The 25,273-nt window shown below is 48.5% G+C and overlaps 1 protein-coding gene across 10 annotated transcripts in view; it reads right to left on the bottom strand.

Moving 5' to 3' along the window:
* Positions 1-25,273, bottom strand: part of qtc (GRIP domain-containing protein quick-to-court) — a 243,365-nt gene that overhangs the window by 141,725 nt on the left and 76,367 nt on the right. The gene's annotated exons all lie outside the window — the stretch shown is intronic.

Here is a 25,273-nt window from a genome sequence, read left to right as displayed (position 1 = left end):
GTTGAGGGAGTTGTTGGGGCTGGGTGACGACTTCCGCATAGCTGAGTGGCGCAGCCATCAGGATCGGTTGGGGCCTGGCCATGACTTCGGCCTAGCTGTGAGGCGCAGCCGCAGGAACGTGCTGGTGGTGCTCAGGCAAAACCTCGTTTTGCTTGCGCTATGGCATGGCAAAGCGGAGGCGCAAAACTCGGTGTTGACGCATGTATCGGCTGCAGCTGTGCAAAATCCATCAATGAGAGTTGCTGGGCAACTTTCTCGCATACGAGAAAGTTGCGATATTTCGGTATTGAAAATAATCTACTTTTCTCTCTTTCATTGTCATATGACATACTGTTGCGAATCATGGTCGTCCACATTTAAAACATATTTGGATCCAATTTTACGCTTACAAAAGAGAGCGGTGTGGATAATGATGTTTTCTAGTCCATTCGTATCCAGCATTCATTTATTTTGCAGGTTTCTGCGAGCAAAGCTGCCTGGTTGGACATGGCAACAAAACCAGCGAGGTGTTCGTCACGCAGTGGAGATCAACGGGTTAGTGACCGCTGCCTGCACAGTTCTTTATAGCTCTGGCGCAGTGTGATAGTTTCAGCCACAGAGCGAGGATTTTTGGCCAGTAACATGTTAAAGGCATCATCCTTTATGCCCTTCAGGATGTTTTAGGTTCACTTAGACGCCTCCAACGTCGAATTGACTTTCTGGCATAGGTCCAGGACATCTTCAATGTAACTGGGGAATGTTTCACCAGGCTGTTGTGCTTGTTCTCGCAAACGCTGCTCGGCATGCAGCTTGCAAACAGCAGGGTGACCAAATACATCAGTGAGGGAAGACTTAAATTCGGACCATGTCTGGAACTCTGCTTCATGGTTATTGTACCACAGGGTGGCCACACCAGTAAGGTAGAACAGAAGATGGCTCAGTTTGGCCGCTTCGTCCCACTTGCTATAGGCGCTTACCCTGTCGTACGCCGTGAGCCATTCGTCCACGTCAGTGTCGTCTGCTTCAGTGAAGATGGGAGGGTCGCGGTGACGAGGCACCCTGAGACACGCAGTGGGTGGGGGAGGAGGCGTCTGCTGGGAGGCATTGTGGGGCATGGTAGACAGTAAGGTTCAGGCCTGGAGTTACAGGATGATTGTCTGAGGTTACCCAGCACCTCCACCAATTCTAAAGGTGTTTATTTGGCAGAGCTCGGAGCAGCACAACGTCAACAGTCAGGAGTGTGACAGCTTCCAAGCACGAAAGCCGTTGCTGAGCAAGACCACTCGACCCACTAGCGTGTTGATCCAGTAGCGCTGACTCACTAGCGTCTCTCTTTGTTACGATATATATATATATATATATATATATATATATATATATATATATATATACATAGAGAGAGAGAGAGGTGAAGGAGGGGGAGGAGTGGTATGGTCGGCAGAGAACCCCACCTCCCTCCACAAAATAAATTTGTGCCTACAGCCCAGCAAAACCAACAGACCCGAATTCAACTTTCTGTAGCACTGAAGGGAGAAATGCGAGGATCAAGCTTCTGTGCACGTAGTGAAAATTTGCCTCATATCAACTTATTTCATATTTTTTAAGGTTTGATAGAAGATTACGCTATTCAGTATTCACTTCAGTTTGAAATCGCAGTAATTTGAAGCTTCCAGTGCAGCCGTACAGGGTCCTAGGTAAGGTGCTTCGCGTCTGCTACAACGCTGAAGCGCACCGCTCCAGCTTTGCTTCCCCAAACGCAGGCGATCGTGGTGGCTTCGCGGCAAAGTGCGCTTCACTCACGGGAGCATTTTCCAGCTGGTTTAGTCTACAGCTTGTTAAAGGGAAACTGAAGAGTCTGTCGAATTCAACAAGACGCTCATATACGGATGCGGCAACCTTATAAACCATGAAGGTAAAATTTTGGGGGGGGATTTTTCACTTAGGAGCGGCGCAATCGTCGGTTAAAATTGCGCTGTAGCTCCGCCCCCCGTCGAGCGCCGTGCGCTGCTGCTGACGCTGACAACGCGAGCAGAGACCGGAAACCGGGGCGTGGTGATGTCAGCACTAGTGTTCCGCTCCTTCGCAGTCTCCGCGACCGTGCCTGACCGGGCTTATTTCTGCGTGCGTGCCGTCCTAATCTGCTTCGTTCGACCCTACATTCCTTTATTTGTGTGTATATAGGAGTGGTAGTTGACGTGCGCGGCATCAATTGAACTTGTAGGCCGATCATGCCGGCGTTCTGTGCAGCCTATGCTTGCACGAACACCAGCGGCCGCGACGATGTTCCGATGTTCCATTAGTTCCTGCAAGACAAGAAGCTTTCAGCTAAGTGGGAGGCTGCTGTGAAGCGAAACAACTTCAAGCGCTCAAGAACAACAGTGTTGTGCTCTAACCGGAGTTTATCAATAATGCGTGCTTTGGGTTCTTCTAAAAAAAATAATTAGCACGCTGAATGGAAGGTGCATGTTTATCTCCCACCCTTGATGCAGGTTTCATCGCCAAGCACAGCGAATTTTCTATTCGCACGTGTGTTGTGAAACAGCCTGCATGCAGCTACCATAACGCAGTGCAAGCATAAAGTTTGCATGTGTTGGAAAGCCTGCTCACGCCAGGATGCTGCGCTCCCCCTTCTCTCGCACACATAGAGAAACCGACCATCTCACGTAGCCGACGGAATTCGCCGGTTACGAGTAGCGTGCGGATGGCACGCTGATGAAGGTTCTATACTACATGTGCTACAACAGCCGGTAAACATTTCCCGCGTTTAAACTGTCTGTGTAGATTGCCAACAGCTTTGGGGCAGTGCAAAAAGGCCGAAGATCGCATCACTGCTTACGTTCTACGAGGAGGCATGCAGGAACATAACAGCACAGTTGTTTGCCCGGAAACGTACTCAATGGAACGCTGAATGCAGCTTAGCAAAAAACATACTCGCCAAAGAACATTTCCAACACAAGGAGATGCTAACACTTCGGCTTCGTTCGCGCGGAAAGCAGTGCTTGCACCAGCATTTTTTGCTTCTTGGAGAGGCCGACTCTTCGCAATCGGCTCGTACATGTAGGGAGTAAAGTATAAACCCCTTATAAATGATCTTGCATGCAACAGCGACAGCGCGACAAGCGAAGCGATGGCTGTCACATTCACTCGTCACCTGCATGCCGAACTACACGCGAGCGACGGCTTTGAGCGACAACTTCCTGGTATGAGGGCAGCAATATACGCGCCGAAACTAGCGTGACGCATGCTATATCAATTTAAGTTGATGTATTTTACTGTAAAAAGGAGCATAAAATATTTGTGAAGGACTTGCACTAGGTTCTTATTCTTGCACGTGTAAAATTCAATAGTTTGCTCGTTCCGTGCGACAAACAGTATTTGAGTTATGTACATCCAGTTCCAGCTTCAAACTATTGGCTAGTCGCTCATAGCATTTCCGGGCGATAAGAAGAGTTTTAGATTTCTAGAAACGAGCTATCGAGCGACAACACCGAGCGATCTGTTCAAGCAACGGCCCGTTTTGTCGCTCGAAGCCGTCGCCCGTCACCGTCGCGCGCAAGATCGCTCTCGTGGAGTTTGTACTTCACGCCAAACTCCTCAGAAAAATGCAAGCTCTCGAAATTATCCATGACCGTCTCAGCAAAACACCACCAAAGTACCTCGCACCGTGCTTCGTGTGTAGCGGCAGCAGTCGGTCCGGACGAACACCATTGTTGACGTCACGAGGCGCCCAACCAATCACAGGCGGAAACGAGGCGCGCGAGCTGGGCGTGTCTGCTGCTGCACTTTTCGTCGAAATAGAATATGTTTGCGCTTTCTTTCGCTCAATTTCGATGCGATATTCGAATTCAGAGGGTTGAAAACCACGACGTACTGCTCTTCACAAATTTTTTCTGGAAAAGCTTTCAGCTTCCCTTCAAGGGGGGACGTTAAGGGGGGAAATCAAGAAAAAGAAATGGGCATGGGCAGGACATGTAATGAGGAAGGAAGATAACCGATGGTCATTAAGGGTTACAGACTTAATTCCAAGGGAAGGGAAGCGTAGCAGGTGGCGGCAGAAAGTTAGGTGGGCGGATGAGATTAAGAAGTTTGCAGGGACGACATGGCCACAATTAGTACATGACCGGGGTTGTTGGAGAAGTATGGAAGAGGCCTTTGCCCTGCAGTGGGCGTAACCAGGCTGATGATGATGATGGTGGTGGCTTTGAAAATCAACTTCCTTATTTCTTCATTGATTTTGACGAAAATTGGCACAAATGTTTAAAATGTCTCCCTGATGCTTCCATAAAGGTTTCAGAGCGATATCTTGAGAACATTTTATTCAATTAAATTCAGCAGAATTTTTCTCCCTCTAACTTTCTGGAAAGCCTGGGGTTCATGTTTTCACCCGCTGCCGTCTTCATTCACCGCCAGCCTATATTGTTGCCTTTCACCCTCCTCACGGTTCACCATGGTGCTGCAGAAATACTTATTTCTAACCCAAATTCGTACACTTTGGCTTTGCACTGTGGCGAGACTATTGGTACCATCCAGACCGTGGACACTGACGTTATTGTGCATTTCCTTGTTCCCGATGACGTGGACACAGCCAATGTAACAGCACTGACACCCCATGTGCCATCTAACCGAGTATCCAAGGATGTTTTTTGTCGCTCTATTGCCGATGACCTCGAGCCGACACAATGTGAGTGTCTAATTACTCTTTTAAATGCTTTTCACACCTCTTTTGACTGCAACCAAGCATCATTAAGCCGCACAAGTACCGTCTCTCGCCACATTGATATGGGACATCACGCACCATTACACCAGCGTCCGTACCGCATGTCATCCACCGAGCGTCGTGTCATCACCGAGCAAGTTGAAGACATGCTTGAACGTGGTGTTCTCAAGCCATCCTGCAGCCCTTGGTCGTCTCCCGTAGTACATTAAGGGGGGACACTGCTCTTCAAATAATGTTCATGATGTTTTCCATCAATATTCATGAAACTTTCCATTCTTGTTAAGACTATTGTGCTGATTTCAAATATGTAATTATTTTTCCAATAGGCCATTTAGTTCTGAAGATAAATGAAATTCATTGTTCATAATTTGCACAAACAATAGGGGAAAAAAATGCGCTACAAAATTCATATTGGCACATGCCTGGGTACTAGAAAACATAAGGAACACAATGGTAGGAATACTATTTTGATACATCAAATATTAGCAATTTTATAGCAATTCAATCTTTACTGTTCGAATTGTGGCTACCCCACTGTCTGATCTAAAGCAGAATTGAAAATTTTTAAAGCATAAATTCCAAAATCTGACCCTACCATTGTGTACTTTGCACCCTCAGCTACAAGCCACAACAAAAATTATGGCTCTATCTGCTTTGAAGGCAGAGATATCGCCGCGGCAAATCAGCAACAAGTCAAAAGTCGGTGTTTCGAGAAAACGAGAAAAAAGGAATACATTCACTTTTAATCAAAAGTACAGAAATAATTTTGCATTATTTTGTAGTGAAAGTGGCTAAAAGCCACCAGGAAAGTAGTCGCCCTGACCACGGCCACTCAAATGCGCCAAAAACATCGTTTGGCACCTTTCGCCGATTCCCGGTGGCTTGCATCGCGCGCGCGGCAAGGTTGTCATTCACGCAGGTAGAGCTCCACGCCGACGCGATATCGCCGCAACACGCGCATGTGATAACGATCTTTATGGCGAGGCCAGATTACCGTTCGCTTTTGCCTCCTGCGACGCTGCCGCCGCACACCTTGCACTTGACAAACGACATCAGTGCGTTCACGGAGTCCTACTGAGGATAGCGAAGCCTGCCTCGGCGTCGACTGGCGCGGCTGCAGCGCCGTCGGCGCGAGTGAGCAAATCCAACACCCGCTTTGTTGCTGGCGTTGACGCAAGAACTTTCTGAGCATTCATCTCCCTCTGCGAAAAAATCCGCACGCTGCAACATTGCAGTGTCACGCCGAACGCGGCCGCTATCCGTAACGATTTCACTCATTTGTGAGCTGGCTAGGCCTACTTCGGCATCGTCCGCGGCTTCGGCATCATTTGCGGTTGGCGGCGAGCTACTCTCGATGCTTTGAGAAGCAATGGAGCGCTTTTGAAAGTTATAAGCTGATCGCTTCCTTTTGCCGAACTTGTGCCTCGTGGTGAACTTCCCCGGTGGACTGGACATCGTTGGGCGTGTGCCAACAAACCTACGAGACGCGCCGTCGCGTCGCCTGCGGAGTGGAGCAGACGATGGGAACCTCGCGCAGCCAACCACAGCACGCGTTTTTGGTCACGTGCGCTAGTCAACGAATCGGATCGCGCGTTCCGGCTTTTTTTCTTCCCCGGATTTCAACGTCACTGGCGTACCGACGGAGTCACTTTTGGCGGGAAATTAAAGAAGGAAGGCTCCTCTTTCCAACGAGACCAAGATGGCCGCGATCGCGCGCATAGAAAAAGAGCTGCGCGCCGCGATAAAAAGGGCTGTTTTTGCGCGGAATTCAGCCCACAGTGATGTTATAACTTGATATTGCGGAGGAAATACTCTTCCCTGAGATTTGAAACTTGGTGAATTAAAGGAATATTAGCTGTAGAATTCGAAAATTTCATTTTCAAAAAATCGATTTTTTCGCGATTTTTTCGCCGCAAAGACCCGTGTCCCCCCTTAAGGAAAAAGATGGCTCGATTAGTTTCTGTGTGGACTATCGTCGCCTCAACAAGGTTACACGAAAAGATGTCTATCCTCTACCGCGCATAGATGACGCCCTGGATTGTCTTAATGGTGCCGAATTCTTTTCTTCTTTGGACTTGCGATCCGGCTATTGGCAAGTGCCAGTGGATGAATCCGACCGCTCGAAGACAGCTTTCATTATGCCTGATGGCCCGTATGAGTTTACAGTAATGCCATTCGGCCTCTGCAATACGCTCACGATATTCGAAAGGATGATGAACAATATTCTACGAGGCCTCAAATGGAAGACGTGCTTGTGTTATTTAGACGACGTGGTAGTTTTCTCCTCTGATTTCACCACTCACTTCTCTCGTCTACGCGAAGTCCTTACTTGCCTTACCCCTGCCAGCCTTCAACTTAACTTGACAAAGTGCCACTTCGGAGCCCGCCAGCTGACCATACTTGGCCATGTCGTGTCCGAAGACGGCGTCCTTCCCGACCCTGACAAACTTCGTGCTGTCGCAGAATTTCCGCGGCCGACTACAGTGAAAGAGCTCCAAAGTTTTGTCGGTCTTTGCTCTTATTTTCGACGCTTTGTGCACAATTTTGCCTGCATCATCGCTCCCCTGACGAAGCTCCTGGCTGGCCCTGGTGACCTTCGCGACTGGACTTCGGCATATCACCAAGCCTTCACCATTTTGTGTCGTCTGCCTGTTCTACGCCACTACGACCCGAGTGCACCTACCGAAGTTCATATCGATGCCAGCAGCATTGGTCTTGGAGCCGTCCTTGCGCAACGCAAGCCTGGCTTTCCGGAATATGTGATTGCATATGCGATTCATGCCCTCACAAAGGCAGAAACCAATTATTATGTCACAGAAAAAGACTATTTGGCTATAGTTTGGGCCTTAAACAAATTTCGCCCTTACTTGTATGGCTGCCCGTTCAACGTGACAGACCACCACGCGCTCTGGTGGCCTGCGTCACTGAAAGACCCATCGAGGCGTCTTAGACGTTGGGCTCTTCGGCTCCAAGAATTTGACATTCGCGTCATCTATTGATCCGGGCGCCAACATTCTGATGCAGATGCACTCTCCCACTCGCCCATGCGATCCGACGAAACGCCTCCTTCACCTATAGAGTGGCCGGTTGCTATGCTTGCAGTTACTGACATGCCGTCTGAATGGAGAAAAGATCCATGGATTGTGTCTCTCATTGACATTCTTAGCAGTTCTTCAACGGCTACATGCCCTCGAACCCTTTGTCATCAAGCCACCCACTTTGTGCTACGGGACGCCATCTTGTACCCCCCAAACTATCAGCCAGACGGTCGCAAATGGCTGTTAGTTATCCCTTGCCATTTGCGTTCCGACGTATGCGCGTATTTCCACGCCGACCCACAACAAGCTCATGCTGGCGTCCTGAAAACCTACTAGCGACTCCGCCTGCGGTACTACTGGTGCGGCATGTATTCTTACGTCCGCAAATGGATTCGGTCATGTTCAGGCTGTCAGCGACGCAAGACATCTCCTCATACGACAGGCCCTCTGCAACCTTTACCGTGTCCTGCACGTCCTTTTGATCGGGTTGGCATCGACCTTTATGGGCCTCTTCCATGCACTGCTAACAGAAAGCGTTGGATAATTGTCGCAGTAGACCACCTCACAAGATATGCCAGAACTGCTGCACTTGCTTCGGCTGCTGCTCGTGACGTCGCCGCATTCATCTTACGAGATGGCGCACCGCGAGAACTGCTCAGCGACCGAGGCCGTGTCTCCTTGTCCAAAGTTATTAATGAGCTACTCGCCGCATGCCGCACTATTCACCGCACCACTACGGCGTATCACCCACAGACTAACGGTCTAACGGAACGATTCAACCGCACTCTTGGTGACATGCTCACCATGTATGTTGCGTCTGATCATTCCAATTGGGACGATGTCCTCCCTTTTGTGACATACGCATACAATACCGGCGTTCAGGCTACCACAGGCTTCTCACCATTTTTCCTTCTTTATGGACGTGAACAATCCACTACCCTCGACACCGTACTACCATATCACCCGGATGCCTCTGAATTCACCCCTCTTTCCGAAGTTGCTCGCCATGCTGAAGAGTGCCGCCAACTGGCTCGCTCGTTCATGTCGGATACCCAAGGAATCCACAAAGATCGCCAAGACAACAATCAGCCCACACAAGTCCTTCGCCGTGGACTCTCACGTCTGGGTTCGGCTGCCCTTCCAAGCTCCAAGCCTTAGCCCAACGCTTGCTCCGAAATATTAGGGTCCGTACCGGATCGTTGCATGTACATCACCTGTGAATTATGTGGTCGAACCGTTGACGCCATCTTCGGACAAACGCCGCCGTGGCCGCGAGCCGGTTCATGTCAGCCGCCTGAAGCCGTACTATGACCCCCTTATCGTATCATCACCTTAGGTCACCAAGATGGCTCCTCTTTGCCGCAGGGGCAATTGTAGTGGGTAATATGCATGTGGCACTGTGCGGACTGCCACCGCTGCGGCGGGAGACCCGAGCTTGGGCTGCTGATGCGAAGCGCTAGCACTCGTGATCAAGAGCTACCTGTGATCCCTCGGACGAGCTGCAATAAACCCCATTTCAATATTATATATTGAAATGGTGTTTTATATATATATATATATATATATATATATATATATATATATATATATATATATACAGAAAGGCAGAGAGGTCGGCCTGAGCTATAACTTGCTCTGGCATGCTACTCTACAGTGGGGAAAAGGGATGGGGAGGAAAAGGGCTGATGACTGATGATCATGGCATGAGGAAGAGATCCGTATATACAAGTTCACGGAGTTGTAGCATCTCTAAAGCGCTGTGTCCATTCCAGTGGCTTAGAGAAAGGCTACAGCAGCGCTTGTTAGCAGGGCTGCGCTGTTTGAATTAGGCCAAGGACATAAAAGAAGGTCGTCTGATATGTTGGTGCAGTGCATCCGGAAAAACCCATTAGGCGTGCATTTCATGATTGGGGTCATGACGTGATGAGCCTAGCGCGCCGTTTTCAACTTTAACCATTAATTCAAAATGCACAGGAATAACATTCCAATTCTGTATGCATTGACTCCAGGGATTAAAAGAAAAAAAGAAGATGTCAGCACCACCTGTTTTACGCCAGCTTATCAATGTTATCAGACGATTGATCAACGATTCCTTTAAATGAGAATGCGACTTCCTGCAACACATATGCAACAACAGCCGGCACCGCTTCAGCGGTTTTACAAAAAGTATGACAAAAAAAATTACTTGCGCCTTTTTATTGGATCTAGAAAAATAAAAATGGCACATAACATTATTGCCAAATCAGTTGCTATGCCGGAGAAAGCAGTTTCCTACATCACTTAAAGCGATCCATGGGCAGTTACTAGCGAGCTGCGGAGCAACCGATGTGACTTGTTACTGTCGAAGTACTCTTTTCTGCCCTCCTTAATGGTAGAGTAAGTGCCAAACATGATCAAGTATACATGCATGATTGATTAACCCCTCTCTAATGTTCTGTGAAATTTATGACTGGTGTCGGCAATTTTCTTGAGTAAATTAGGCCCTTTCGTTATTACAGTGAAACCTTGTTAAACCGTAGTTGGCTGGAGCTCGGAAAAAGTACGTACAAAGCCGTAGTACTGCTTAACCAAAATAGCATGAGATCGCCCACTTACTTGTCAAAAACGGAACTCAGAGAGAGTGCGATGCAAGGGGGAAAAAAGGCATGCAGTATTTATTCACTTTGTATGACAAAAGTGTTGTTTTTGTTTGATGCTGCCACGGCCTAGCAGCGATGACAGCAGCCTCAAACTTACTGAAGCTGCGAGCCAGCTTTTCAGCCAGCCCCCTCTTCTCGGCAAACACTCACATGGCAGATTCCTTATTGGCGTTGCATGTTCTCCATTCACGCGGGTGGTACCGCTGCAGAAGTCGTGGGGCACCTTCTTCATTGCAGAGTGCTGTTCTCGTCGCGACAGTTGCACTCATGAGGCTGACATAACGCGCAGCTTCTGCCACTGTCGGGCCTGAATCACCCGGGCTGTTGCTTTCCGTGTCGTCCTCATTACTGTCGCTAGTTGACACTTCGGCAACAGCAGAGGCAACGATGGCAAAAGTCGAACCTTGTAGCCGACATCTCTTCGCGGTCACAGCAGCGCTGCCAAGCAACTTCTTCGCATTCTAAATGCCACACACCATAGTCAACAGTAGATCACTGTCGCGTACCAGCGCCGACTTCTTCGTGTCATGTTCGATAGCATGAACGATGTCTAATTTTTCTTTTATGCTCAGCACCTGGCGTATTTTTTATCCGAGCTTCGGCATGAAGCGAGTCCGCACGACACCACAACGCTAAGCGTGTAAATGACTTTACATGTTTGTCTTCTAAGGGATGACGGTAAAAGAACAAAGTTTTGCTCGCTCTTTATTAGGCTGGGGCCATCTTATTTTGCTGCCACGGCTGTGGATGCAGTGCATCCGGAGAAACCCATCAGGCGTGCTCTTCATGATTGGGGTCGGGACATGATGAGCCTAGCGTGCCGCTTCACACAAGTCTTGATGCACAGTAAAACCTCGTTAAACCGTACCCGCTTAAACAGTAGTTTCGTTTTAAAAGTAGTAAAGTCAAATCCCCGACTCAGCGGCCATTGAACATAATGTGTTTTGTATCCGCATAAGCCGCACCAGCTTAATGCCTACATATCGGTTAACACGTAGTGTTTCCACTTATAATTGCGCAAACACTACGGTGCGTCGTCTCCATCAGGCGGCCTGGCAGAACAACAAGCTTCAGAGATCAGAACGGCCTCCAAGCGCCCTGTGCGTTTGTGCGTGAAGCCACATCAATATCAACATCATTTAGGCGGCGTGTCAGAAGAACACTAATAAGAAAGCTGGGGAGATGGAGGTGGAAGCTGCCCTCATCCTTTTCAGGCGATCATTGGAGCAGCACAATCTGCGGTATACAACGGTGCTTTGTGACAGGGACAGCCGCAGTTATCTTGCTTTACAAGATGATGAAGTGTATGGGTATATCCCAATTCAAAAAGAGGACTGCGTGAATCATGTGCAAAAGCGCATGGGGAAGGCTTTGCGCAACTTGGTGCCAAAACACAGAGGCCCTGGACATGAGAGTCTTGGTGGAAAGGGCCGCTTGACAGCAGACTTGATCTCCAAGTTAACCTCATACTATGGATGGGCTCAGAAGACCCAGAAAGGAGACGTAGATGCCACTGAAAATGCAGTGATGGCCACATATCATCACATCACATCAAACGATGATGTGGCTAATCACACTCTTTGTCCATCAGGCACAAACTCCTGGTGCAAGCAGTGGCCAAGGGTTCGAGGTTCCAAAACTTCCTCGAAAGCTTCCTCCTCATGTTTGTCAGGCTTTACGTTCCATATATGAATGTCTTTCAGTCAAGAAACTGCTGCAACGTTGCCAGCGTGGTAAAACGCAAAATAACAACGAAAGCCTGCATTCGATGATCTGGGCACTGGCGCCAAAAGACAGGCACACTTCTTGATTCATGGTGGAGGCTGCTGTGGCAGAGGCAGTATTAAGGTTCAATGCAGGCAATGCAAGGGTCTCAAAGGACATAATGAAAGAACTATGTCTAAATCCAAGTGAGCAAAGTCGCACCCGCATGGCCGAGAAAGATAGGCGTACGAATGGCAGCATCAGCCAAGAAGCGCAAAGCATCAGAAGATTTGCGCCAGTCCCTCAAAAAGCGGCACACAGGGGCTGGGAGTCAGCAGGACTACATGACTGGTGCCTACTGAGCTGTTCTAGCTGTAAATTTGTAAATAAAATAGGGTTTTGCACGATTTCTCACTTTTCTCAAAACATGTTTTTGGGTCACTTCACTAGACTGTCGGAGTGATATCTCATGATCTAGAACAGCTAGAGCACTAATTCTTTCTTTAGCAGAAAGCCTAATTTGCATATTACAAAGTGCTGAGAGCAAAATTTCAAATTTGTGCACATGTATATTTCCATTTTATTAATTGTCTTTTGGTGTGGTAGCCTTAGGTCAAGGAAAGAATTTTGATCACTTGCAGAATGGCTCATTAGAATTTCATTCGAAAACTTTTTGCAGCATTGCAGTTATTGCCCATTATAGTATCTAGCTATGCAATAATATTCACTTTCTGCTGAGCAGCTTTTTTTCCATTGTCTCCGGAAACAATAGAGTGGCAGCACTGTCAATCTCCTGAACTAATGGACCTACAAGAAAAATTATTGCATATTTAAAATCAGCGCAAAAAACTAAGTAAGCTTGTTTATTTTCATCAGATTTGGCCGTAAGATGCAGGAAATAATCTCCACAACCCATGACCCCCTTAACTCGCATTGCATCTGCTCTCACGTTTACACACCTGCCACCATGCCCCGCCAACACACACAAGCCTAAAAGAACTTAAGTGCAACAACAGGCACGCACGGTAGTGATACCTTGTGTCACAAAGCATAAGCGAAAAATGCAGAGGCTCATCCGCTTATCACAAAGAGGCGCCAGGGGAGCTAGTGGCTTTCATCATCATTATCGCGGCACAGTAGATCGACTGCTCTGGCTTGCTGCGATTGCATGCATTCCTCTTACGATATGCTGCTTGCCTTATTTATCAAACAATAGTTATCCATTATCAACCCGAATTTTCGGTAGAGGTACTGCTCACGATAATAAATTATGAGCGTCGAAAATTGCTTAGACCAAGGTCGATTGCCATAATGCCTTCATTACGTGGAGGTCAGAAATACATGGGCTCCTATGGGGATGGCGTTGGGGAATGAAAAAATTTTGTTAAAACCAGGAATTCCTTACATAGGGGGTCGTTACATCTAGGTTTACATACCGTATTTACACGATTGTAAGTCGACCACTTTCTTAAATTTGAAAATCTGAAGTGGGGGGGTCGACTTACAATCGAAACCAAAACATGGCACCGCCAAAAAAGCGAGACCAACGAGAGCTACAACGTACTTACAATTTTATGTTTGCTCTATGGCCCTACCCGCAGCTTTTCACTATCCCGCGTGTTTGTTCGCTTTCGGAAGGGTTTCTCAACATTTTTGAGAGTGTTAAAGTGCACGCAACACTCATGTGGGGGTGTCGATAGTTGATGGAAGCGCCACTGTTCCCATTTGCAGTGACACCCTCAGAACGGCGACACTTGCAGGGAGTATCGGTAGTTCATGGAAGAGCAGACACCGCTCGCGGGCCGTAAGTTCGATGTTTCTGAACGGGTGGTGCGAAAGTGGCGACTGCACCAAAGTGTAATTTTCACCTGTGACGGCAAGTGAGAAATTTCCCACGTGCCGAAGTCTGAACATTTTCCGGAGCTGTAGGCTAAGCATGCAGCGTACGTTGCTGAAATGTGTGATCGGTCCCTGCCAGTGAAGTGCGACATGGTCATGAAACAAGGCCGGATCTTCGCCTTTTAAGGACCTGCTCCACCGTGAGTACGAGTGGCTGGCGGCAGAAGACCGCGAAATTACGCCAACTGGACCTGTCAAAAGAGCCTCCCTGACGGCTGCGTGTGCTTGGGTGCATTAGGCGTGGGCTGCTGTTCCATAAGATGTCGTGGTGCGGTCGTTTACCAAATGTGGAATTTCACTGGACGATGATGCGCTGTGGGACCGTAGCAATGGTGACGATGGCAGCACTAGTGAAGATGAGTAGTCCAGTGACCATGTCAGCTACAAATAAATTTTCGTTATCGAATGCGCCCGCAGGTATGCTCTCTCTCTCTCTTTTGTTTTCCCTGTCACGCGATATGGGGGGGGGTCGACTTACATTCGGGTCGACTTACAATCGTGTAAATACAGTATATTACAAGACACCAAAATGTGATGCCTTAGTTGCCTGTTTAGATTAGTCTGCATGAGACACTTTAATAGAAGTGGCTGACTGATGCAATATCTATTGTTGGTGTGCAGCTACTTATTTGGAAATATTGGTTCCCTTACTTTCTTGAAGGGAGATGAGGGTCCTGAAAACCTTTTTTTTATTTTTCGACATACATTGCTTAAATTTTGTGTGGAGATATATTCCAGAATGCCGATTTCAAATATGTGTTTAGATTTAAGATATCTCACTTGGAAGAAAAGATATGGCAGAATACGATACTCCTAATTAGGTCATTTCTTACAGACATTTTTAATAATTTCTCATTAAAATAAAGTGTTTTTAAGAATATGTAGACATTCCAAAGGCCCACTGCGTATCCTAAAGCTAAGCAAATACCAATAAAGTAATTGTGATTATCACAAATAAATAGCAAAGTTTGGGGAAGAAAACAATGTGGCAGTAATTAGCCTACCTTTGATCTAATTAATAATCTATCACATTTAAGAAAAAACTTAAAGCCTTAGGATATAGCCGAGATAGTACAGTCGACTCCCGTTAATACGAAGTTCACGGGGACCGCAAAAAACTTCGAATTAAATGAACTTCCAATTAAGCACAAAACACAAAAAACAGCACTTTATTTGTGGCGAAATCGAGTATTTTCTCTAAGAAAAATAGTCGGTCATCTTGCTTTGCTTCTTCTTGCCGAATCGTGCTGCTGAAAGCAAGTTCTGCAGGCTGTAGATGTGGCGGAACGCTTCTTCCGTGTTACCTTCAGCGGCAAAGAAGCGCTCCGCAAGAGCAAGGCCCGCAGCTACATCGGCAGCCTTAGGTTGCGGCTCGCCTTCAACGTCATCGTCGCTTTCCTGGGTCGCTTCCTGGGGCCAAATAATCTCTCCAATTTCGCTATCCGTCAGCGCACCGCACGTTTCGACCGCCTTGTCTACGGCGACGTAATCTTCAAAATTGACGTCCCCGAGAGCATCACCAAAATCAGTGCTGTCAAGCTCGCTTGTTGACGCTTCCTCCGCTAAAATTTCAGAGGCATCCTCCGAAGAAGCTGCCACAAAACCGCAAGCCCTGAAGCAGTTTGCGATTGTTTCTTGCTTCACACGATCCCATGCTCGCGCCAACATGTGGATGGCACTAAGCAGGCTCACCTCGTACTTTGTGGAGCTATCCATACACAAAATCATGCGCTCGAGGAGGTGCCACCTGTACAGGACTTTAACATTCTTGATGATGCCTTGGTCCATTGGCTGCAATACAGCCGTTGTGTTTGCAGGCAAAAATGCGAGGCGTATTGCACTCAAGGCTGGCACATTCACGTGAGAACTGCAGTGATCGACAAGGAACAACACCTTGCGGTTCGAAGCAGCAAACTTGCGGTCCAATTTGCTTACCCAGCTCTTGAAGATTTCGGCCGTCATCCATGCTTTTTTGTTCGCCTCATAGTCCACAGGCAGCGTCTTCACGCCTTTAAAACATCTCGGCTTCGCGGCTTTCCCGATCACAAGTAACCGACATCGTTCCGTGCCAGTCATGTTTGCCGCGATCAGCACCGACACTCTCTCCTTGCTGCGTTTGCCCCCAGCACAGTCGTCGTCCTTGAATACAGTGCAGTCCACTTATAACGATACCACATATAACGATATATCGGTTATAACGATGGGTCGACATGAGAGTGTCATTTTATGCATTAGGTCTATGGGGAAAAAAAACATTTATAACGATAGGTTATTCACCGCATATCGGATATAACGATCAAAATTTTGCAGTCTGGACGGCGTTTTCCGTGCCAAATAATCGTAACACTTGCGTTGCTTAGTTCCCTGAAACGAACGATGTCGAGACGAGGCGATGTAAGTTCCGTAAGTTCGTATCTGCCGCTATTACCGCGCAGCGCGTCTCGCCCCGCCCGCGCACCGGAGAATAGCTGAGTAGGCGCAGCGCGCCACAAGATGGCGCTAGCTGCTTCATGCGCGTCGGCCACAGTCGCTCCAAAAGAGAGAGAAAGAAAAAAAAAAGCGACAAGCAAAGCGGCGCGGTGGCGCCTGTCCCGTGTCTCTCTCGCGATAGCAGGCTGACACCACCGGAGCAGCATGCAACCAACGGTTCAAATGGTTCAACCCAGTTAGAAGATAGCGCCGACAAAGCGCAAAGCTGTGTCGCTTGATACGAAGATGGATATTTTGCAGGACTCTCGATGCGGCTTCAAGGTGAGCGCCCTCGTGAAGAAGTATGAGCTCGTCCAGTTAACGATATCAACCATCTTGAAAACCGGGAGCACCGCGATTGTGAAGGCAGGAGCTATCAGCGGCCATGCCGATTAGCGGAAAAGGGTTAGAGACCCTTTGTACGCCGATGTTGAAGAGGCGCTTTACCAGTGGTTCATCACCAATTGCTTCAAGAAGGCGGGCTTTGTGCGTAAGGACGAACTTCCCCAACCCGCTGAGACCGACCTGGTGGAAGTCGCTGACATACCGAGCTCTGGGAGCTCGTTCCTACTGGTGACACAGGTGTTGTGTCGAAGGAGGAGTTTTTGACTGCAGACAGTGCTGCCTCGCTCTGCGATGAAGTCATCGATGAGGCGATCGCCGAAGATGTGCTGTCTCGACAGACGGCAAAGTTGTGCAACAGTGGCGACGGCATCAGCGACAGTGACGAGATCGACAGTGGCTCCTTGACCCCGACCACGATGTCCACGCAAAGTGCACTGTCGTCGATCGACTCCTTAATTGATGTTATGCATGCTAAAGGATTGCCGCCAGTGTTCGCGCAGCAGCTGGAATCCATGCACACCGCGGTTGTGAATCTGAAGCTGCCGCAAAAGCAAGTGCAGATTTCGGACTATTTCGGCGCGCCTAACCCTTGACACGGTCATTGGCGCTAGAAATAAAGTTTGTTTTTTACGGCCTACTGTCTACATCATATATTCTTTAGAGCAAGTAGCGAATTGGAGTTCGGAGCTGCAAAGGTATGTTCCGCGTTTAAAAAATTTTTTTTATAACTGCAGTCCAGATATAGCGATCATCGGTTATAACGATCATATTTTTCGCCTTTCTCGATATCGTTATAAGTGGACTGCACTGTATCAGGGTCTTCTCTGGTAGAAGCCGATAGAAAAGTGCAGTCTCATCTGCATTGAAGATGTCTTCCAGTCTGTATTCGGCAAGATATTCACGCAGCTTTCCGTCCTTCCACGTGGCGCATGTTTCCTGGTTAACGGACGCCTTTTCACCACACACGCTCTTGAAAACCAGATCATGGCGATCTTTAAAGCGCGTCAGCCATCCATCTGATGAAACGAAGTCATCGATCCCCAACATGCCTCCCTAATCCAAACCAGCAGAGCCTTCTCCAACTCTGGGTAAGCACCGGTGCGCATTCGCTTCCGAGAAGTCTTGAACTTGTCGTTCTCAAATGCATCCATTATTGTGCGCTTGTTCTTGATGTAGTTAGAGAGCGTGTTCGGCTTGATCCCGTACTTCCGCGCTATGTCTTGTTTGGCGGCACCTCCCTTCTCAACTTCCTTCAAAACCTCGACTTTCGTTGCCAGGTCGAGCGTGTGATAAGAGCCACGGTTTGCCATGGCTATAAACTGCGCGACTAGGTACAGTCAATTCCGAATCACTCGTGGAACAACCTACCCTACGAGCTTCCCGCACAAAGGCGCTCGACCAACACACGCATACGCTGCGCACACTGCAAGACTAATCTCGCACAATCTCGCCACTGCCAGTATGCAGCGTTGCGTGCACCTATGGCACCCGCGTGGCCTCCGCAATCAGCTCCGGCCACGCGCGGCAGCCGCGGGTGGTTTCCGGCGGGAGCCGCTTCGCCTCCCGCCGGAGTTGATCGCGGAGGCCACGGCAGCCGTAGCAATGAATAATCGCGCCGCTCCAAGAAGGATGGCGTTGCGGGCGGCTGCGGTGGCGATGACACCAACGCGGAGCACGGAACTGTTGCAACACTTGAAAAATTGCACAAGAATGACGGTCACCTCGAGGATCCCAGCTGAAAATTAACTTCCAATTAAACAATATTACTAGATGAGGACCTCGAATTATCGAGCGATTTCTTCTATAGGATTACATGCAAAACTGACTGGACCTGCACTTCACTTCTAATTAACCGAAAATTCCAACTAAGCGGCTTCGAATTATCGGGAGTAGACTGTACTAAAACATTATACCTAGTTCACTGAAGTCAGTTGATGTAAACATCATCAAAACTTCCATAAGGCAAAAGCACTTGACGAATAAAAGAAAGCTAAGAAAATTGCATTTGAAGTGTTACTGCCCCTAGTTCTTTTATCTATTGAACAAATAGAAAACCTTGGGGCTCTAACATGTTGCCCAGGTGTTGCTGAGCACAAGAACACCAAATTTACCAAAATCAATTCATGTAAATTATATCAAACTTTTCATAAGGCAATTGCACTTGACGAAAAAAAAAAGACAAGCAGAAAGTCACTTTCAAGTTTTTGAATGCTCTCACAAGTTCACACAAGACCTGGGCAGTAGTCTTGCGTCCTGTCAGGCTTGTTTTTTTTTACCATTCTCTTCTTCATCTTTTCAGTCTCTTCGTGACCTTTCTTAGACCTGTAAAGCCTTTGTTTATCCTTTTCAAGGCTCCTTCGAATGAGGGAGCTGCCAGTACTATAGCCAAGCTGCACTGCAACAGCCTTGCTGGTTTGTGTCATTCCCTGATTGTAGCGTGACACTGCTTCAGCAACATCAGTTTCCGCAGCCAGCAATGAGTCGTGTCTGTTTTTGGAACTTTGGGCCCAGATCACAGAGTACAGGCATTCAATAGCATTTTGTGTCATGCCATCACTGCAGCGCTGTAAGAGGGCCTGGTCGCCTAGCCTTGCAAAGACTGGCTCTAGTGCATTGCGAATAAACCTTGGCAGAGGGTTTTTCTGCGGTAGTGGCTCCTCTTGGATGGCCAGGGCACGGTTGAAGAAGCACCTGGGGTCATCACCTTCAGGACAATGACTGTGATCAGGGGATTCGTCTGTTGAAGTTGTGCGCAACAGTGTGGCCTGCACTGCCTTCTGCATTGCAGGAATGTCCTGCCTGTGGCTCCTCAGAGCATGCCCATAATAGTTTGTTATCCTTTTCATTTTATCCTGGGTAAGTCTTTTAGGATTGGCCTGCAGGGATACTGCTCTGCAAAGCTATTTCAGCCCGCTGCACATGCTTCGATCGACCCGCGGTGCTGGCGCCCTTAGGAGAACCAGCGAGGACGACAGCGCTAACCCCCCATGCGCCTCGTTCGGAGAATCGGCGACGGCAGCAGGGCGGGCCACGTTTGGCGCCCAACGTATTGTTGGTTGATTTGCCGGTTCTTCATGGTCTCTCTCGGCAGCAAGAAGAGCTTCCCTAACAAAAGGGTGCTTGGCGGTACGGGGGCCCCAGGATTCGTCACAGTCTGCTGACACTAGTGGCGACTACAAGAGAAAGGCAGCTCTGGAATTTAGAGGTGCAAGACAATGGGCTTCCGGCGGCCGCGCTGCGGGGGTCAGCTCGGCGAACCGACGCGCCTTTCAAGACTCAAGATAATGGACAACCGGTAGGTCGACTGCATTGACGATGACGTCGAACGGTTCTCTCACCTAGGGATCTAGGGAGAACGGAGTGTTTATAAGTGGCTATTTGTCGGCTGCTTGGGAGTGCTCGTGATCGTGCTCGTCAATGTACTTGCCATAGTGCGCGTTTGCTGTATGCTCGTCTTGCGTGCTCCATTTGGGAGCCACGCTAGACTGTCGATGTATCTCTTGTTTAAAATGTAAATACTGTAAATAAACCCTGTTCACCTAGTTCCTCCCTATGACCTACAACAACCTCTTCAGCTGGATGCCAGCGGGGGGATCATCCGCCAACTCTAGTAGTCTTCCCTTCCCACCAAGAAACTCTACTTGGGCATTTTTCTTCCCCACCAAGGTGCGATGGGCTGTCCCCATTCGCGTATGGACATGGTTCAGACAGTCTTTTTTTTCAATGCCTAAGTTTCCGTAGATGCTGTCTTGAGTCAGTGCATGAAAAGTGTGGCTATCACCATCAGACAGAATCGTTGTGTAGCGCAGCCCATTCTTCTGCAGGGACTGCCTGAACAGGATCAGTGCTGCTTCCGTCTCTATCCATCCGGCATTGCAGCCAATGTTTTTTTTTGACACTTGTGGGTCATAGCCCAGTCACCGTAGCCATTATCATCGAGGTCAGGTGCTCCTTGGCAGCCACGGCAATACCGAGAAAGGACGACATGGTCCAGCACCAGGCCTGTGTAAAGTTCAATAATGCACCCCACAGCTATGTTAGAATTGTGGCCACGGGTTTTCCAGGTGCCATCAAAAATGACGTCCACGTTCCCTACAGGGTTGAGGAAGTCCTTGTAGAGGGTTCCGACTATTTCCACGGTTGCTGCCTCTCTACTGTCTGGCAAGCTCACACCATGGTTTCCATGTGTCCCCTGAAGGTCTTGTGGGAGAGGTTCAGGGCGGCACAAAAGTCCGCGAGGGCTATCACTCCTTTTTCTATACTTTGTATGCCTTTCATTGCCCTGAGATTCACCTCAAAGGGCATGATGTTTGATGCTCAGGTGACTCATGGCAACAAAAAGTGCCGCTCCGCGAAATCGCAACTCGAGCATGTGAGCAGTAGCCTCACCACTAGGCCGTACTGCTTCTCATTGCACTTTTTGAGCTCAATAGTAGCCACCCCACACATGCTGCATGTTGTGGACACGAAAAGCGTCTGCAAAACTTATATGTCCACAATGACGTACTCCGTGCCGCGATCGTCGTCGTCACTCACCGCGCCGACACCTAACCCTTTGAGGGTCGAATTATATTGAAAAAAACTTTCCCAGGTGGTCAAATTACTTTATTGCGGATCTTGAATGTACAAAATGTATAAAGTCGGGAATAAATACTAAAAAAAAAATTAGGAACAGTATTTTGGTGTTGGCATCGCTCAGAACTGCAAAATGTTCAATATTATTTCAGAGTGTGGTACTCCTTGAAACACGGGTCTACGCACAGCGCCTTATCGCAGTCTGCACACCTAAAATGCGTGTCTGTTCTCCTCCTGGAGCGACGAGTTGTGTTGGCACACACGACATCTTCTCCGCGTGCGGCTGCCTTGGGCAGAGGTCTGAGGCACCCTCTCGCGTAAGCGCATTGCCACAGAGAGCGAGAATACCTCGCGAGCGGCGGTGATAAACAAGCTAAGAGCAGCGCCAATCAGGATAGAAATCAACTTCCGCCGCCCCTGCGAGAGATTGCCAACAAAGAGAAAAATCACGTTTTGCGCGCCTCCGTTGCGATCACGCGGCGAAACCGAAACCGCAAAAGGGGTGTTGCCGCATTCTGCGCGACGCGCTCAAGCTATAAATCAGTTCTGTTTATCTCCCCAAGAAGGTAGCACAAATTTCAAACGCTTCTTGTAAGTCCTATGAGGTGGCAGCACCTCCCAGTGAGCACGCATCGTCATTATGGTGCGAAATTTCAAACGGAGGGTTGAAACCGTACCCGTTCGGCAAATACCTTGTGCGACAGAAAACCGCCGCCGTACATGTACGGCAAAAACCTTCAAGGGGTTAAGAGCTCGAACTTCCGCGATGTAACACACTTTTTTGCCACGGAAGACTTCACGTTGTCTGCACATTCTTTGCACTCCGCACGCTCAGCTCATCCGCGCCCACCAGTGATGCTGAAGTTGACAGTCTCGAGGAGCTTGGAGCAGCCGCGTCGACCCGCAGTGCTGTGGCTTGTAGCAACACTGCAGTTCTCGAGGTGCTTGGAACAGCGGCGTCGATCCGTGATAGGATAGCTTGCGGTAACACCAAACTTGACGATCTGGATGAGTTCGGTGCAGCAGCCCCGGGGGACCGCGGTACTGCGGCTTGCGACAACACCGAAGTGGGCCGTTCCCGGTGAGCCCGGCACAGCAGCGTCGATAGGTGGTACTGTGGCTTGCAATGACACCGAAGCTGCTGTAGTTGTTTTCAATGATGCAGTTATCTTGTTCCAAACACGTCTCCTTTTCCCGACCCCTTTCTGCGTGGCTTGATTTCAAACAAGAGTCCCGCCCCATCAGAATAAAAACACAAGAACAAGCACACACGTAAGCATGGCACGGCAGCCTGGCTAATAAACGTAGTAACGAAAGTGCGAGCTAAAAGGGAGCGAATTAATGATGACAATATCTACATGGCCGATGCGAAAAGAGGCTGTGGAGCGCGAAACACTGCACAACAAAGAGAAGCCTCGGGCGCACGCAGACGATGCGAAGGTACCGCGCCGGCTCGAGAAGGAGAGGAGGCACGCCAGGGCCAATAGGAGGGCTGTGCCTCGGAGAAGCACACGCTTTGCCCAATCAGTGTCGCTCTTTCCGGATTTCACCCTTCGAAAACGTCACCGATGTCATCGCTCACAGAGTGCCTTCGTCGTGTTGAAAGGCGCCAAAATGAAGTGCGGGAAACCAGCTCTCAAATGAGACCAAGATGGCGGCGATCACCCTGCATCGTCCGGAGCTTTGGCGGCTTGAAATTAGGGCAAATTTTCGAGCTGGGGCTTTAATTCCAGCCCACCAACGCTTACAAATTGCCGTTTCTTTTTTTAAATACTTCGAGATGGAATTGAGCAATAACACCTTGTGGGGTAATACTTTGGACAATGAAGACTTCAATATCGCTATTTTTGAAAATTGGCATTTCTTTTTTCATTTTTTCGATTTCAAACCCGCATCGCCCCTTAATTAAATCTTTGGCAATACAGTTGCCAAGTGACATTTCTAATGCCTAGAATTTGGACATGCCTGATTAATTCAACATGCTCGATTATAGTGGCGATACCCCATCTACAACGTTATGGCGAGCGAGCTCGTCACAGCACCCAACGGCCGCTGTGGTATTTGCACTACGCAGCAGATGCAGATACGTGTGGCTGCGTGCAGCTGTAATTGCCCATCAGGGCTGCAGTGCATGTTTGTGTGATACAGCCTGGCCATGCTATGTGGTGCTGACTGGCTTTGTCCTGCATGGATAGTAGTCAAATCCAGACTGCGCACATCACAGTGCTCAATATGATGCTCAATACAAAGCATGCCTAGCCAGGAATGGCCAGAAGTGAGCGTTCTCTGCCGCATGCCCCTTGTAGATGCTAGCCACTATTCATTGCAAGGCATAGCAGGCACAGCGTATGTTGTGGTTTGGGCTTAAATATCCCTTAGTTCAAGGCTAGTGGAGAGTTCTAGACTAATCAAAACAAGCGAAATCCGACGGCTACAACTCCTCGATAAGGAGTGTAACCAACATTTCATTCCTAGGTGGGTAGGCACAGCCAAACGTGAACAGACAGTAGTCCACTTATGCTTCTTGATTAGTGTCGGCCATTGGCCAACAGCAGCCGTGTATGGGAATCTGCTATTTGACGAAATGTGGCAGCCTCAAAAAGGGTGAGGAGAAGGCTTCTGTTGAAAGCAGAGTGCTTCACGAGAATGTGACTTCGCACCCTGCTTGTTAGCTCCACACGCCGTGCACGAATGCAAAATATGGCTGTGATGTTCACAACAGCGTATGCTTCCGTGTAATGTGTTTTTTCACCTAACTCAAGGGGTGGTTCAGGACCCTTTTAATTTGCCTTAATAATTAAACACTACTAGTGCAAGACAATTTCTCTTCAATCCTGCATATGTGTCATGATTCGCCCGGGCTCGTGAACGACGGAGGGCTCAAGGCACCCTCCGTTAGACAGATGCTCCACAGCATGGTGGTGGTGAACGATGACTGCAGGTCAAGCAGCTCTGCTGATCGGTGTTTATTGCGGTGTGGTGATCAATGTTGCCTACTGAGCCTGGCAGGCCACCAAGCCTGGCGGGCCAATGAAGATTATGCCCGAGGGGCCGTCACATGCTTGTTACAATATGATTACCAGAATTAAGAAAACATTAAAAGAAGGACCCACAACTTACACAAAATTCAAGGCGCAGTGCACTTTCGAAAGCATTCTGCAGTCGGATGTGTCCCGCTTTGTTATGTGAAATGATGGACGAGTATTTTACAAAATTTCTGACAGTCTGTAGATGTGGCAATATTGTAATAATTAGTGATGATAGAATTTTTAAATTCCTTGCATCACACTGTTCAGTTTTCTGGACTGGCCCACCTTTGACATGCAAACTCAGCCACCATGAAAAGCGGAAAGAAAAATTTTTATTTTGAGATGTTGTCGCAGTCTCCTTGACATTGAAAGTAGCAGAAGGACACATTTGCTATGTTAAGACTGTATCTTCTGGCAGTTTTGACCTAGGCCAGGGGTCGGCAGCCCGCGACACTACGTCATGCAGGCTGCAGCACACTAGGGGGGGTTATGTGCACCTAGTGCACTGTCTATTTCAGCCATCGTTAATTGGCTGGAGCTGTACTAGTGAGAGAAGACTAGCTGGGGGAGCCTGTCTCTTTCTGCTGAAGAGCTCACTGACTGGGCTGGGATACCAATCAGCACTTCAGCAGCAGTCAAAATGAAAAGACCAGTAGGTGGACTCTTACAGAGTAACCCTCCTCCTCCCCCAAAAAGTTACAATGAGAGAGGGATCTGTAGTACAATAGACTTTTGTTGTGTTGACTCTGGCTAATTCGATTTTTTTGGTTAATGTGATCCCAACCATAGGTCCTGGCCTGTGCCCATGCATCTCTACGAGCCCGAACTTTCATTATTTTGATCCTACAATTAGCCTTCGCTGGATAATTCAAACCTGAC

This window comes from Dermacentor variabilis, chromosome 6 (genome assembly GCF_050947875.1).
Source record: "Dermacentor variabilis isolate Ectoservices chromosome 6, ASM5094787v1, whole genome shotgun sequence".
NCBI lineage: Eukaryota > Metazoa > Arthropoda > Arachnida > Ixodida > Ixodidae > Dermacentor > Dermacentor variabilis.
Note: the sequence above shows the minus strand (reverse complement) of the source record. Positions and strands in the feature narration are given on the sequence as shown.